At 37.0% G+C, this 16,225-nt stretch overlaps 1 protein-coding gene across 4 annotated transcripts in view; it reads left to right on the top strand.

Annotated features, from left to right (window-relative positions):
- EPM2A (EPM2A glucan phosphatase, laforin) overlaps window positions 1-16,225 on the top strand; it is a 95,280-nt gene that overhangs the window by 1,908 nt on the left and 77,147 nt on the right. The window lies entirely within an intron of this gene.

Here is a 16,225-nt window from a genome sequence, read left to right as displayed (position 1 = left end):
GACTTCCCCCTCTCTAGTCCCCCTCCTTTTCTATTTTTAGCTTTTCTGATATTCCTCCCAAAGTTCTAAATAATTTGCTTATATTGCTATTTCTTAATGTATCAAGTTTAACTTTTCTCTTCTTAGATTTTCTGAGTTACTATATAAGTTATATATAACATTCTAAAATTAAAATTAGACAATATCTACTGACAGCAGCTGTGTATCCATATATTTAACCATCATACTTGCTGTGAAATATGAGGAATTTAAGTTCATTATCTCCTCCCTGCTGATTTTTATATTATTACTTTATATAAAAATTGTATATGTATATAATTGTTGACTTGCTATTATGTAGAAAGTTCTGTGTTATAATAAAACTGTTATGTAGGAAGTTACTCCTGTATAAGAAGATAAGAAAAATAGCTGACACACATTCTTCTCCTTCTCCTTACTTTGGCTAATTATTTTCTCTACATCGGTAAGTTTTATATAATTTATATTTTGTTTTATAATTGTTACTGTTCCTTCTTGTTTTAGATTGATAGGTTGGTTCTAAGAATGGTAAATTAACAAAGAGTATTATGAGAAGAGTCATAGTCAGTATTTAAGAGTAAGGATTCTGGAGCCAGAATGCCTGGGTTCACCAACCCATGTATGACCTTGGGCAAGTTACTTAACCTTACTGTGCTGTTGTTGAAAGAACTAAGCTGGCTAATAAATCTAAAAGAATTAGAATAGGGCTTCTAGTAAGTGTTAAATAAGTGTTAGTGATCGTTATCTTTACTGTTACAATTAGGAAATAATTATTGCAGAACCAAGTAGTGCAATTCGACTCATAAAAAAGGAAATGTAATTCTGTGACGTGGAACAGAAGGAAGGAATTCTCTTACACTATAAATCATGATCAGATTTTACTTAAGATGATACCAGGGTTTGTTTTACTTCGTATTTGGGTGGTGATGTTCTTCTACAACTTGTTTAAAAATTTCTAGTTAATTATTTTTTTTTACCAGAAGCAGCACAGTGATCATCAAAATTTCCTAGCTTGCTTGCAGTATTGGATGAATGCAAATTTCTCATTTTTTGAAAATTTTTTTGCCTTGAAAAATTGGGATTCTTGTTCTAATTTTCACTGATGTGCTTTCAGAGCACAGCTATCTGGGACTTTTTTTTTTTTTAATTGAACTCCTGTGTTAGTTACATTGTTTTGGATTGAACTCCTGTGTTAGTTACATTGTTTGGATTATGTCTTCCTTTTTCTTAAATATCTTAGTCATTTGGTTGAAGTGCATCCTAAAATAATTTTGAAGAAACAGTAAATGGGAGATAAAATATCCGAATTCTTAGTTCCTTGAAAATGTCTTTATTTTGCCCTCACACTTGACTGCTCCTTTGGTATTCTAGTCTCAAATTAATTTTCCATTTGAAAGCTTTGCCTCAGTACCTTGTAGTACCCATTGTAATGGATAATTGTGTTGTCAAACTAAGCCCATTCCTCGATAGGCAATCTGTTTTTTTCTTCCCTCTTTGGAAGCTTTACCACCTTTCCTTAAATTATTTTACCAGGATGTATCTGAGTCTCTTTTGTTTATAACACTTGACAGTGAGTTGGCTCTTTCAATTTCAGGAATTGTTTCTTTCAACTCAGTGAATTTTTTTATTTCATTTCCTTCCCTGTTTTCCCCTCTGTTCTTTCCTCTGAAATGGCTGTTTAGCCATGTAAAGTCTAGGTTCTTTTTTTTTTTTTTTTTTGTGGGCATCTAATTGTTCCAGCACCATTTGTTGAAAATTCTTTCCTTCCTTTTTTGATGTGCCTTTATTAAAATTCAGTTGCCTGTATTTGCACTGATCTATGGGCCCATTCTTTTACCCATGTCACACCGTGTTGATTACTGTAGCTTTATGCAAATCTTGAAATATTAGTAGTATGAGTCCTCCATCTTTGATTTCTTCAGTATCGTGTTGGCTCTTTTTGGTGTTTTGCCTTTTCATTTACATTTTAGAATCAATTTGTTGATATTACAAAATAGCTTGCTATGATTTGATTGGGATTGCATTGAATCCATATATCAAGTTCAGAAAAATTGACATCTTCATCATATCGAGTCTTTCAATCTCTGAATGTAGACTACATCTCCATTTAATTAGGTCTTCTTTGATTTCTTTCATTAGTGTTTTGTAGTTCTCCACATACAGATCCTGTACGTGTTTTGTTAAATTTATACATTTTGGGTGTGTGTGTGCTATTTTAAATGGCATATTTAAAAACTTTTTTTAGTTATAGATTTCAATTGTTCATTGCTGATACATAGGAAAGAAATTGACTTTCATATCTATTGATTTTTGTTTGGATGCTGGATATTGTAGTTTTTCATTATTTTAGAGTTTGGAATGTTTTTTTCTGGCAGTTAAGTTATTTGTGGATTAGTTTGTTATTTTTGAAGTTTATCTTGAAGGTTTATAAGGGCAGGTCTATAGTAGCTTTTACTGTAGGGCTAATTTAGCCCTACTACTAAGCAATGACCCTTCTATGTTCTCTTTTGAATGCCCCATGTATTAAATAAGATCTCCTCACTCTGATGGAAATGCAAATGTTTCCCAGTTCTCTGTGAGCTCTGCCAGTTCTTTGGAATACAATATTCAGAAATTTATTCTGTTTGTTTTTTGTATGGCTTGCCATTTGTTCTTTGTATGGCTCTATCAGATTTTATCTTATGCATCCACAGATTGGCATGAAGCCAAAGAATCTAAGAGAACTTTATGCAGATTTATGGAACTTTCTCTTCAAGGCTTTCTCATTTCTGGAATTTGGTCCTACAAATTCCAATCACCCTATTCTCCCCAAACTTGGATTTCTATTTCCTTAATCACTGAGACCATTGAGTTCTGTTTGAATTCCCTTCCTGTGTCATGGTTCAGAAATTCTCTAGGGGCAGAAATCCATGGCATTCATATTGTTCACCTTGTTTCTTTTTCTTCTCTCAGAGATTAAAGTCCTGTGCTGCCTTTTGTTCGACATTTAAAAACAATTGTTTCATACATTGTGCCATTTTTTTTTTTTAATTTATTTATTTATTTGAGAGAGAGAATGAGAGACAGAGAGCATGAGAGGGAAGAGGGCAGAGGGAGAAGCAGACCCCCCGCTGAGCAGGGAGCCCGATGTGGGACTCGATCCCGGGACTCCAGGATCATGACCTGAGCCGAAGGCAGTCGCTTAACCAACTGAGCCACCCAGGCACCCCCATTGTGCCATTTTTTTAGTTGTTATTTTTATAAGCAGGAGAAGAAATCTTGGACTGATTTTTGAAAGTTTGCAGGTAGGTACTTTTCCAGCATATTTTTAAAATTTTGCAAAAGAATTCCTGACTTTGTTGTTTATTTCTAATATAATTATGTATATGTGTGTATATATATGTACATGTATTCATACACAGAGACACATACATACACAGTCTAAAATCTATATCTTTCTTGTTAAAATTAGATTGTTTTCCTTGGGAGTATCTTCTAAAAGGGATGATTAATAACTACACTAGGGTTGTTAGGAGGACTAGTTTATAAAGTGCCTAGAACAAAGTAGTAGCTATGACTTTAAGACAGCCAACAATTTATAGCAGCTGAATTTCCTCAGTCTTTCCATTTTCAAGATGAAATTTATTGATCTTAAAGGTAGTTTATGTTTATAGAAGCAACAGCAGTTATATATAATATTGGACTAATCCATACACTGACCCCAAACTATACCAGCATTGCCAGGATATTCTAGATTATGCTGCAACCTCCCAATAATTATTTGCCTTACCCATTTCTACTTGTGCTTTCTATTCCAGCTGTGCTATACCTTGGTGAAGACTGGGTTTGAGTGGAGGATAGATGGACATGTACTGCATAAGGGATGTCATCCATATTCCAGCTGAATTTGGTGGATAGAGTGCACTCAACTTTTTTCTTCATCTAATTGCACAATTCTTTTATATCTTTAATTTTTTAAATTTAAATTCAATTTAATTAACATATACTGCATTATTAGTTTCAGAGTTAGAATTTAATGATTCATCAGTTGTATACAACTCCCAGTGCTTACACTTCAAGTGCCCTCCTTAATGCTCATCACCCAATCACGCCATCCCCCCACCCACCTCCCCTCCGGCAACCCTCAGTTTGTTTCTTATAGTTCAGAGTCTCTAATGGTTCAGTGCACTCAATTTTAATTGGATAAACTTTGACTAGAAGAATAATCTCCTAAATATAACCTTAGTCCTTTGTTTCATCTATTATGAGGTGAGAGTCTTTTTAAGAACATAGCTATGCTGGGGCGCCTGGGTGGCTCAGATGGTTAAGCCTCTGCCTTCGGCTCAGGTCATGATCCCGGGGTCCTGGGATCGAGCCCCGCATCGGGCTCCCTGCTCCGCGGGAAGCCTGCTTCTCCCCCTTCTTCCTGCTTGAGCTCTCTCTCACTATCTCTGTCTCTCTCAAATAAATAAATAAAAAAATATTAAAAAAAAAAAAAAAGAACATAGCTATGCTTACTACACTCAAAGGAACCATCAAAGCCATCATTAAAAAGGCAATACAGAGGGACCTGGTAGAGAGTTACATGAGAATAACTTAATGAGATATGAATGGCAAGTATAAAGGAAACTTTGTAGAGTGACATATGACATGGTCAAGAAAGAAAGATTTATTTTAGTAATAGTTTATTACTGTTGAATGAAAAATTCTAACTAAAAATTACGATAAGTGAAATTTAACTGTTTCTTGGTCAGCTGAAATTATTGTATGATGATTTCATTTTAGGATGGAGAAAGTGGGGCCCAGAGAGGTTTAGCAAATATCCTAAGCCCACACTCTGCTAGCCTGTGGGAAACACTGGCTGTGGGAAACTCTTTCTTTAGGCAGGTGTCCTGATTTGGCACTAGGCAGGGCATGGAAATTCGGTGAGTGAATTTTAATATTCCATACACAGACTCTAACTCTAGGACTTCATAGATGAGAAGGAGTTCCTGCGGGCTGCATAAGATCTGGGATAGCTCTGGATTATCAGTGAGAAGGGAATTGACAGAGAATGAGAAAAAATGGAGAGGTGAATTGAGACTCTATTTACTCCAAAGGCTCCCTTCTCTTGATATTCTCTCATCCCTCCTCCCCACTCCTTTCTCTTCAGAGCATTCACTGAATGTGTTCTATCAGCCAGAATGACCTGAAGTTTTAACAACATCAAGAAGGATATTCAAACCAAAACGAAAAGCATTCTTTTCCACTCTTGGATCAAAACCAGTTGTTATCAGACAGAGGAGAATAATCCAGGAGCAGATATTACTGCAGTTTCTTATCCTGTCTCCCCCCGTACCTGATCCTCCATCATTTGCCAGAGAGTTAATGGGAGCTGAAATGAAAATGCTTGCTGCTTTTAGGTGATTTGTTCATGTCCTCTAGAAGCAGAATGAGGTTCTAATTTTAGGAAAAGTTAAAGAAAATATTGTTGCATGCTCACACAGTGGGGAAGGAGAAAGTTATGAACATTTTTTTTTCAAAAGGTGGTAAAGCAACTACGATCTTAACAATGCTCTTTGGTGCTCCTGTGGAGACAGACTAATCAGTTGGATAAAGCGTTAGTTTAAACAAGTATAACGCATTTTATGGTGTTTAATTTGGGGAGATAAAATGCATATAGTGGAGATTTTATACTTCATTAAGTATGTTTCTTTGTGTAAAGATAATGCTCATGAGTATTTGGGATGTGAGTGTGAATGAGGGAAAGATTTACAAATTGGATTTGTAGAAAGCCAGAGAATGGATGGATAGCTTAATAAGATGAGAAAAGTCTGAGGACATTTCACCTTTCTGTGAACAAGATGGGCTGAGCTGGCAGGTCAGGTCCGACTCACTGGGCTCCCACTAGGCGTGAGCGATGGCTCTGTGTCTCTGGGCCAGCACCGGCGCTGGGGCTTCCGAGCAGGAAAGCTCATTAAAGTGTTTTATTATTCCAAGATCATTGTCAACTTGAATATCATTATCTGGAAAATGTTCTGTTTTCCGCTCCGATGGTGAGATCCTGGGCTGTGTCCAGCTAGCTCAGGTCTGTAATACAGCCAGTATACACTGAGTGAGAAGCTTGACATTTTCAGTTCTATGACCTTCATGTTTTTAAATGTTAAATCATAATGTCACATTAACATAACACAGAGCTTGATCCTGAATTTTCGCTAATTAAACCATAGAGAATTAGAGGAATGGTTACTATGAAATCATTTTCTTTTCAGTTTAGTTGTAAAAGGCTCTATATTATGTCTATGAGCAAAGAAAAATTTTATCAACATTTCACCTATGATTGCCAAAATTTCTGGACATTATAGTTATAGATTTTATGAACTGTTAGTACCTTTGGAAAAAGTTAATATGACATTTAAATTCATGTCTTTTGTCATAAATTACCAGTTTATCACTTTCTTCATTGAAATCATTAAAAATCTGTCTATTTGATGAGCATAACAACCATTACCCAGAACAATTCTAGAGCTGGAGAAATTTTGAACTCCCATACACATGAGACTGTATTTGAGGGTTACACTGTTAATTTCCATGATCTTAGATTCGGAACTATTCTAAATATCATCTGTTGCATTTTGAGGTTGTGCAGATTCTGAATGTTCAATACAAGAAGACATTGGTTTAAAGTGTTGCTTTAACACTTACTAGTTCAGAATAATGAGGAAGCATTGAGCTAATACATGTGAACATTCTTTGTAAATGGAAGTAATAATTATTTTGTGCTAAAAATATTGACAAGATTTTGTCATTGGCTTATTTATGTTTATCTTTTTTTTTTTTTTGGTGATACTTCACATTTATTTGCAATGAAGGAGTATCCCATAAAAATTTTATTAGAAAAGCACTTTACCCCTGAGCTGTGTATACATTTTTGCAAAGGCTTCAGTCTTCACTTACTTAATCTGTTTAGAAATTTGAATCTGAAATTTTCACTTGATGATGTCTTTTGATTGTGGTTAAAGAGGTTTTATTATTTTTCAGAGAGATGCGCTTAGAATTCATTAGTGAATCAATCTAATTAGGTGTGAGGAATGTAGAGAGATATAGCCCAAATCAAACTTTAAAAAAGGGAACTCTTTTAGGTACTCTGCTATTACAAAGGTGAAAAAAATGCCGTGAAAATAAAAATATATTAATTTCATTAAACCTCACATTTTAGTATTGTTTAAAACCTTATTTTGGTATTAGCCATTGAGAAAGGATGTCTATAACTTTCCTTTCCTCAGGAAAAAACCCTAACAAATCAGAATAGGTATTTGATTCATTTATTCAACTCATTTTACACACAATTTTGAGGCTCCGTTACCCACCTGGCATTGTGATAAGTGCTGGGAAACAATGATGAAAAATTCACAGCTCTTGAGTTTAAGAGGTTTACATTCTAGCTGAGAAAAAAAGGCTTATCATCAAGGAAGGACTGTAACAGAAATCTGAAAATCTATATGCAGTGTAGTGGAGGAAGTTCATCCCCATAATCAGGAATGGGAGAGAGATTGCGGAAGTCTTTATGGAGGCAATAGAATTTTAAGCTTGGTATTTAAAGAAAAACAGGATCTTCCCTCATTATTTTTTCTGTAATTATGAAAATAAAAGCAACACAATTATTCTTAAAGATCTGTCTGATGTGACTCCAAGAGGAACTTGGTGCTCTGACATGATCTTCTATGAGTGAGAATCCTGGTTTTATTAAAGTGACAAGGGAAAAGCCAGAGTCTGGGGGTTCAAAGGCATTAAGTGTTTAAGCCTTTTGTGGTAGGACTCCCTTGGACTCTTGTGATGTGTGGCTGAGCTGTAGGGTTTTTGGTGAAGGAATGCTGAGGGAGGGTGCTGGGGGGCAGCTGGTGAGGAAGGTGGGAATGGGGACGATAGGAAGCAGAGGGGCAGCACTTATGGGGTGGTGAGCAGGGCCTTCTTTCTTGAGGCCTAGAGGACTGAGGCAGGGTCAGCCTCTCTCACTGTTTGTTCACTTGGATCACTGCTGTTCGCATCTTTTCTTTTTCTTCAAATGTAGCTCAGGTAACTCTCTAGCGAATTTTCTAGATACACCAGTGATTCCCTAACCTGGTGAACTTTTTAAACATACAGATTCTTGGGTCAATCACAGACTTACAGAATCTCGAAAAATGGAGCCTGGAAATTCCATATTTTTAAAAAGTTTTATTGAGATGTAATTCACATATCATAAAATTCACCCCTTTAAAGCGTAAAACTGAGAGGTTTTTAGTATATTCACAAAGTCAACATGAATTATCCAACATTTTCACCACTCCAAAAGAAAATGTTGTACTCATTACTAATCAATCTCCATTTCTCCCTCCCCCATCCTCTGGCAAATGTAGTAATGGACTTTCAGTCTATGAATTTGTCTATTCTGAATATTTCATATAAATGGAACCATACAACATGTGGCTCCTTGTAACTGACTATATGTGCTTCATTCATACTTTTATTGCTGAGTAATAATTCATTGTATGGATATACCACATTCCATTTATTCACTCATCAGTTGATGGACATATGGGTTATTTTCACTTTTTGAATAATGCTGCTATGAACGTTTGCATAGTCATGTTTTCACTTCTTTTTATTTATTTGTTTGTTTATTTTCACTTCTTTTGGGTATATATCCAGAAGTGGAATTGCTGAGTCATGGTAACTCCGTGGTTTACAATTTGAAGAGCTGTCAAACTGTTTTCCAAAGTGACTGTATCATTTTATGTTACCACCAACATTGCATGAGAGTTTCAGTTTCTCCAAATCCTTCATAGCACTTGTTATTGCCTGTATTTTTAATTTTAACCATCCCAGGGTGGGTGAAGTATCTCATTATGGTTTTGAATCGCATTTCTCTAATAACTGATAGATAATGTTGAACATCTTTTCATGTTCTTATTGGCCATATGTCAACCAGAGGATACTCATTTGTGAGTGTATCTTCTTGGAAAATATCTGTTTATATCACTGTCCATCTTTAATTGGGTTATTTGCCTTTCAATTGTTGCGTTGTAAGAGTCCATGTTTTTTAAAAATCTACCTCTGGTGGCTATACAGATAATACTTGGATGGACAATAGGAAACTAGGGTTGGCAACTGACATACCTAACTTGGGCTGAACATTGAAGCCTTTACCTTGAGATGCATGAATTAGTTTTGTGTAGTACTTTATTTTGTTGTTTAGTAAACAAGTAAGGCAATATGATTTAATGGAATTATCTGTTAGGTACATTTATCTTCCTTGGCCAGCTGTTACCAAGTTCATCTTTCTGTGCACTACCATTAAGTGTAAGTGCTTTGTGAGCCTCTTTCCTCAGATCACCTCTTATCTTAAGCTACATTCTTCCTTTGAAGGATTGTCTTCAATCTTGTGATGATATAGCCCTAGCTCTCATCTCTTTTCTGGACTAATATATTCTATTGTCTATAAGACTTTCTCATCTGGATGTCCTGGAAGTACTATAAACTCAATATATCAAAACCTCAACTACTGATCAACCTTCACAAAGCTTTTTTTTTTCAGTGTTCCTGATTTAAAGACACTAGCTCAGTCACTTAAGTATGTGGAAGCATAACTTCTTAGGCTGAGCTGATTGCATGATGAACCCCTGAGGTATGCCAAGCATTTCCTAGTCCACATCCTTAAGAGATTTTGATTTAATAGTTCTGGGATTGGCCAGGGAATAAGAATTTTACAGTTTCCCCAGGTGCTTTTGATAACCAGCTGGTTTGGGAGGTCACTGTAAGAGATTCTGTAAACTGAAATATCTCAGTACCCTCCCCCCCCCCCCCCCCGCCAGCTACCTTTTTATTTTCATCCTGTTGCCTCAGTTATGGTTTGATTCCTTGGTATTTCAGTGGCCTTTTACATGATCTAACTACTTTGTGTCCTTTCTCTATTCAATCTTTCCTCCACCCTGCTACCAGAATTATCTTTCTAAAATACAGATTGGATGATGTCACATGTGCAATTAAAAATTATTTGATGAGTTCTTGTTTCCTATAAAATAAATATAAACTTCTTACTATGCCATTTGAGGCTCCTCACTATTACCTACTTCTGTCTGCACTTCTTCCAATTCCTGAAAACAGTCTAAGTTTCAGCCACCCAGACTCTTATTTTCTCCCACCATTTCATGCAACTCTTTGATAGTGCTCTGCCCTTTCCTTCAGTTTCTGTCACAACGTGGCAGTCTTAGGTCTGCAGTGAACCATGCTACATTGTTCCATTGGCTTTGGTGGAATAATGAAAACCAATCAGAGGTAGCTTCTTCAAATAATTTATATTTATTATACAATTTTTAAATACAATAAATGATTATATAATGTAGAGTTATTGGATCTTTCTAAACCAAACCTGATTAATGCACAGTACTCACACATGCACATGCACATACCTGTTTCTTTAGATTAGGGATACAGGGGATTAGTATCTTAATCTCCATGGGGTGTCTGTCAGGGTCCATTAGCGGCATTGTAGGAAAGATCCCTTTCTTTTTCTCTGGCAGCTGCCGAGGCCATCAGTGTTGATTGGATTCAGCATGAAGGCTTTCATTAGAGCCACTGGCCAGAGACTTAACCTTCCAGCATTAGCAGAGTGGGGAGGAATAGTATTCACTCCCCCAGCTGGAGTATTTCTTACTGAGCTATGAAAATAGCACAGAGTCCAGTGAACTCACATGGTTTGGTCATATATATGATTAGTACATATGCTGCTTCTATTGCCGCCACTCAACTGGTTGTGAATTTTATATCGATTTAAGTTAGGTAACTCTGATGTGTTGATCCTAGATATAATTTGTATACGTTTGGCTCTGGTGGCCCCACCTAGGTGGCTGTAGTTTTATTTATATGTACATTAAGCAACCCTGATATGTTGCTTCTGATCAGATGTGGTATCCTTCATTGGACACAGGCCACTTTCATGAGTTTTTATTGATAAAATGCTATGTCAGTACTGGGACTTAGAGCATAATTCAAAGTTATAAACATTCTAAGTACTTTCTGTCTACTTGTTTAATACATACTCATGGTATATCTGACATGTCTGATGCCTACACATTCCAAGTCCTCCTAGCCTTCTATGATAACCCTTTCTTTTAACATCCAAGTAAAATTGCTTGAGTTCCCATCTGACATACTGAAAGATGTTACCTCTTTCCTCTGTGTTACCCAGAACCACCTTTCCTCAGCAGATTTGGAAAAGTTGGGGTGTGACATACTGCTATTATTTACCAATGTCCACATCCTCTCCCTGTGGGTGGATTATTCTTCTTTGCCCTGTTGAAGAAGAATATCTTTGTCATATGGCTTATTTTGGTCAATAAAATATAAGAGGAAATGATGTATGTCACTTCCTGTTGCTTTGCTGCACTGTTTTCTCTGCCAAGAGATTACTATTGATGTTTCAAAAGTGACTGCTCTGTCTGATGGTCCCAGCATGAAGATGATAAAAATGAGAAGAATGGCCCTTAGCCAGTCTACCGTGAACTCTAGCGTGGGCAAGAAGTAAACCTTTGCTGTTCTCTGCCATCTGATAACTTGGGTGTTTATTATCATAGCATGTCCTATGATCTAAAACAATGCCCAGCATTTGGCAGGTGTTCGTTAAAATACTTGATGAATGAATGAACTTGAGCAAGGCACTTTCCAATTGTCTCAGACTGGTATATTCATACCCTCTGTGTTCCCATCTTTAGTGTGGTTCTGGTCTAGTGACTTTGTAGCCCAGGATAGAAATGCACCATTGTCTTAAAGCACCATTTTTTTCTAAAAGACATTTGAGGAAAAAACCACATTATTTCAAATTGAAAGAGACATGTCATATAGAATAGAACACAAACCTCACAGGAGTTTTTATTTGTTTATTTTTATTTTTTTAGATTTTATTTATTTGACAGAGAGAGAGAGAGTGATCACAAGCAGGGTGGGGGGCGCCAGGCAGAGGGAGAGGGAGAAGCAGGCTCCTTGCGGAGCAGGGAGCCTGATGCAGGGCTGGATCCCAGGACCCTGGGATCATGACCTGAGCCAAAGCAGACGCTTAACTGAGCCACCCAGGTGCCCTCTCACAGGAATTTTTTTAAAAAAAATACAAGTCTTCAAAGAATTTTCATGACAGTAGGGTACTGCATCAAGCTATGTTCCCGAGACCCCTTGGAAATGTTTGAGAAGCCTTGATAATCTTTGAGTCTCAGTTTTCTCTGAAATACGGTGTTAATCAAAGGCTCCTTAGGAGGGGCTACCTGGTGTAAGCAGCAGTGAGCTGGGAGCCAGCAGCCTTGGGCTCCTGTGTTTGCTTTGCTGCTAAATATGCGCAGGACTCTGTCAAGTCATTTAATTGACTAGAACCTCAGACTCGGGAAAAGATGTACTCACACAATGCTATCTGTACCACTGGATTTTATTTTTGAGGAATGATATATTTGAAAGGACTTTGAAAATTATTAAGCTCTATCATTCCAATTGAAAATGGATAGGAAATTCTTAAAATCTTTCCGAATTTGAGGATTTTATTTATAATTCCACTGGGTGGCAGTATTTCACTTGTACTCTACTATCATTCTATAGTTTGTATATAATCTCAAAGAAAAGAGTTTAATCACAATCTCATTCTCTCCCAAATTTATCTTCCCACTTTCTCATCCTATGCACTCCCTGTCTCCCAGAACAATTCTGAAAAACAGTTACCATCCGTTTAAAAAAGATTTAATGACATAAATGTGAAGATAATCACCCTAAGACAGCAGTTTATCCAGAACTTCTGCTTCATTTGGGAAGAAGTGTTAGATAGCTTAATTTTGCTCAGATGTAGGCAAATTACTTTAATGTAGGTAATTAAAACCAGTTAAAAATCACCTACAAAAATCTTGCTGTTGGCTTTTTGGGTGAACGTTTTAACAATTATTTTTTTCAATAAACTCATGTAGACATTTTTGACTGATAATACCATGGATGCTTATTTTATCCTATGTATCATAAGATCATAAAGCTGTTGTGTTGATTCTTTTGATATCTATGATGTGACAGAACACCTTGTCTTGGTTCTGTATCAGTTAATTGAGCCAGATTTTCTTAGAGAATTAAATCTACAAGGTGAGTTTAAGACAAGTACCCATATAAAGCTTGGTAAGTGATTCCTTGCTGACTTCTCTTGAGATTGAGGCTTCAATGTAAGTGGTGGGCTAGATCTACTAGAGTAGTCTTGTCCTGTAGCCTGGAAAAAATAAAAATTCCTTAGCAACGTAATGGAATGCTAGTTTTCACTTATAAGGAGACCATTGATGCGATTTTTAAATGGCTGAAATTACTACATTCTGTACAAGAGAAAGTAGCTGCTTTGAAAAAATTAGGCTGTTTATAAAACTTCATGTAGATAGAGAAATCTTCATAAATGGTGATGTTTGAAAGCAAATTTTAATTTTGTGCCAAGTAAGTCTTTGCTGTTTTCAGGGAGGAAAAAAAAAAGATGGTTATCTAAATTTGAATTGATAAGTTAATGAAAATTTCATCTCTTTCTCTGATGGCCGTAATTATAAAGCACAATTCCTTTTTTCTAGTATACATCTTAATGATAAGCTATATGCACTGTGTGCATGAGCATTTAAACAATTTTTTTGAGGAAGGTTATCCATAGCCTTGCACTGATTCTCAAAGGGACTTACGACCCACAAAAAGTAAAAAAGAACCCTGATATTTCACCATCATTACATATTTTAAAGTAGCTTTAAATTGCTTTAGAAGTCTTACCTCATCAGACAACAATCCTGATTTATATAAGGGGAAAAAATGGAGGAACAGTGCATCTTGGTTTCAGTAAAGAATTTTAGAAAAATCTCCCAATTTTTTTGGTCTACAGATTAGAAAATGACGGCTGGCTAATAGATTAGTTAGGTGGATTCATGCAAGTTGAACAACTGAGCCTAATGTGCCCAGACTGATGAACCAGTAGAACATGAGGGTGAGTGCAAGTGGCTTTTTACAAGTCACTTTATTCTAGATCCTTTCCTGTTAAATCTTCTGATCAGTAATTTAGGAAGCATGCTTATCAAATTTCCTGATAAGAGATACCCAGGAGAGATAATGGCTGTTTTGTTTGAGAGAAGCAGTATTCAAAATATGGAGTCCCCAAGGTAGGAATAAACCAAGAAGAAAATAAAAGTCAAGTCTTAATATTTGCATTAATAAGTTATTGTATAAAAATCGAGAACTAGAGAAGTTTGCCTTGAGAACAATTCAAAGTGAAAAGATTTGGGAGTTTCAGTTGGTTTTAGGGAGAAACCGGCATGGTTTGGGCACAAATTGGTCAGAATTTATAAAGTAGGTGAGTTGCCAGAAAAACCAGGGTTCCAACTTGTCTTTGGAACATGAGCCCACGTGGAGTTACTGTTATTGTAGTCTTGTCTGGAAACATACAGGTCTGAACAAAGCTGTTGTTGAAACAGTTTGAGCTCATTTTGGGATATACCTGTTTTGTAAGTCAATGTACAGTTTGCAAACAGACAAGAAGGACTGGGAGAGATACAAGAGAGGAGTAATAGTAGTTAAGAGTTCTTATTGAACACCAGCTGTGGTAGGCCCTCTGTTAAATCCTTTAAATGGATTATCTAAGAGACTTCCCTCACAACAACCCTGTGAAGTAGATAGTACTAGGATTTCTTTTTCAGAAATGAGACAGTGGAGGCACAGATTGCTTAAATGAATTTCTCATTACTGTTTACAGACAGTAAGTAGTAGAGCTTGGAATGGAGTCCCAGTCTGGATCATGAGCCCATGCATTTAATTGCTCTACTAGACTGCCTTCTAGAAGAGGAGTATTACAGAGCCAACAGGAGAAAGATTTAACAGAGAGCGGTCACTATCTTTAAATGCTGCAGGCAGGTAAAGAAAGATAAAAAATGAATCTGACAGGAGATGACTTCAAGTTTTTTCAGTGGAGTGTTGAGGGCAGATGTCAGATTTTAGTGCCCTGAAGAATAAATATCGAAGGAGGATATATCTGGTGAGGACAGGGCGGGTCAGGGGAAAGATGAGTTATAAGAGATGATGGAGGGGCAGCCCACAGGAAAACTGGAAGTGGAGGCGTGGGGGAGGTTTATGGCTAGAAATGGAAGGAGGAGATTTTCTGTACAGTAAAGAGGTTCTACAAACCAAACATACCAGGAACTAGACAAATAATCTGTTGTCTTTTGTGCAATTTTCAAGAGTGTAAAGTACATTAAAATGCTTTTAGTTTTGGGGCGCCTGGGTGGCTCAGTGGGTTAAGCACTTGACTCTTGGTTTCGGCTCTGCTCATGATCTCAGGGTTGTGAGATCAAGCCTGAGTTGGGCTCTGTGCTCAGTGGTGAAGTCCCCTTGGGATTCTCACCCTTTTGCTCTGCCCCTCCCCATGTGCACGCACACACATGCACACACACACTCTCTCTCTCTGTCATAAATAGATACATAAATCTTTTAAAAATTTTACGGGCGCCTGGGTGGTTCAGTCGTTTAAGTGTCTGCCTTCGGCTCAGGTCATGATCCCAGCGTCCTGGGATTGAGCCCCACATCAGGCTCCCTGCTCAGTGGGGGAGCCTGCTTCTCCCTCTCCCTCTGCCTGCTGCTCCCCCACCCCCACTTGTGTTCTCTCTCTGTCTCTCCCTATCAAATAAATAAATAAAATCTTCAAAAAAATGCTTTTAGTTTTACTGTTGATTTCTTTAAAAATACTTTACAATTCACATTTAATGCATTGGATACTTTTGAATGAAATCAGTTTTGAATGAATGAAATGTGGTTTCTCCTGTAAAGTGGTTTGCTGGAGAAAGATGACTTGCTTAGACCCATCACAATCACCATCAGTGGCCTAATTAGCATTTGTTTCCCCCTTACTTTCCTTGTCTAAAAGAATCCTGATTTGTCTTGGTAGCACTGGGGATGGGTCATTATTGTGTTAGTATGTGTGGTGCTCTTATTCCGCCCCCTCCACCCCCCAGCAGTTGGTTTAAGGATAGCTGTGTCACCTAGTTCTGGCTAATGAGATGTAAGAAGTCTTTTAGGTGAGGTTCCCAGGAAAGCTTTCACTTTTCTCATGAAGAGGAACAGAGATTCTTTGTCCTTTTTCATGGCTAGGAAGTGAAGTATCCAGACATGATGCCTAGAGGTCACCCTTTGAACATGAGGTGACAAGTATGACAACAAGGTCAATGTGTGAAGGATG

Source organism: Leptonychotes weddellii, chromosome 8 (assembly GCF_054177405.1).
Source record: "Leptonychotes weddellii isolate Sample4059 chromosome 8, ASM5417740v2, whole genome shotgun sequence".
Lineage (NCBI taxonomy): Eukaryota > Metazoa > Chordata > Mammalia > Carnivora > Phocidae > Leptonychotes > Leptonychotes weddellii.
Note: the sequence above shows the minus strand (reverse complement) of the source record. Positions and strands in the feature narration are given on the sequence as shown.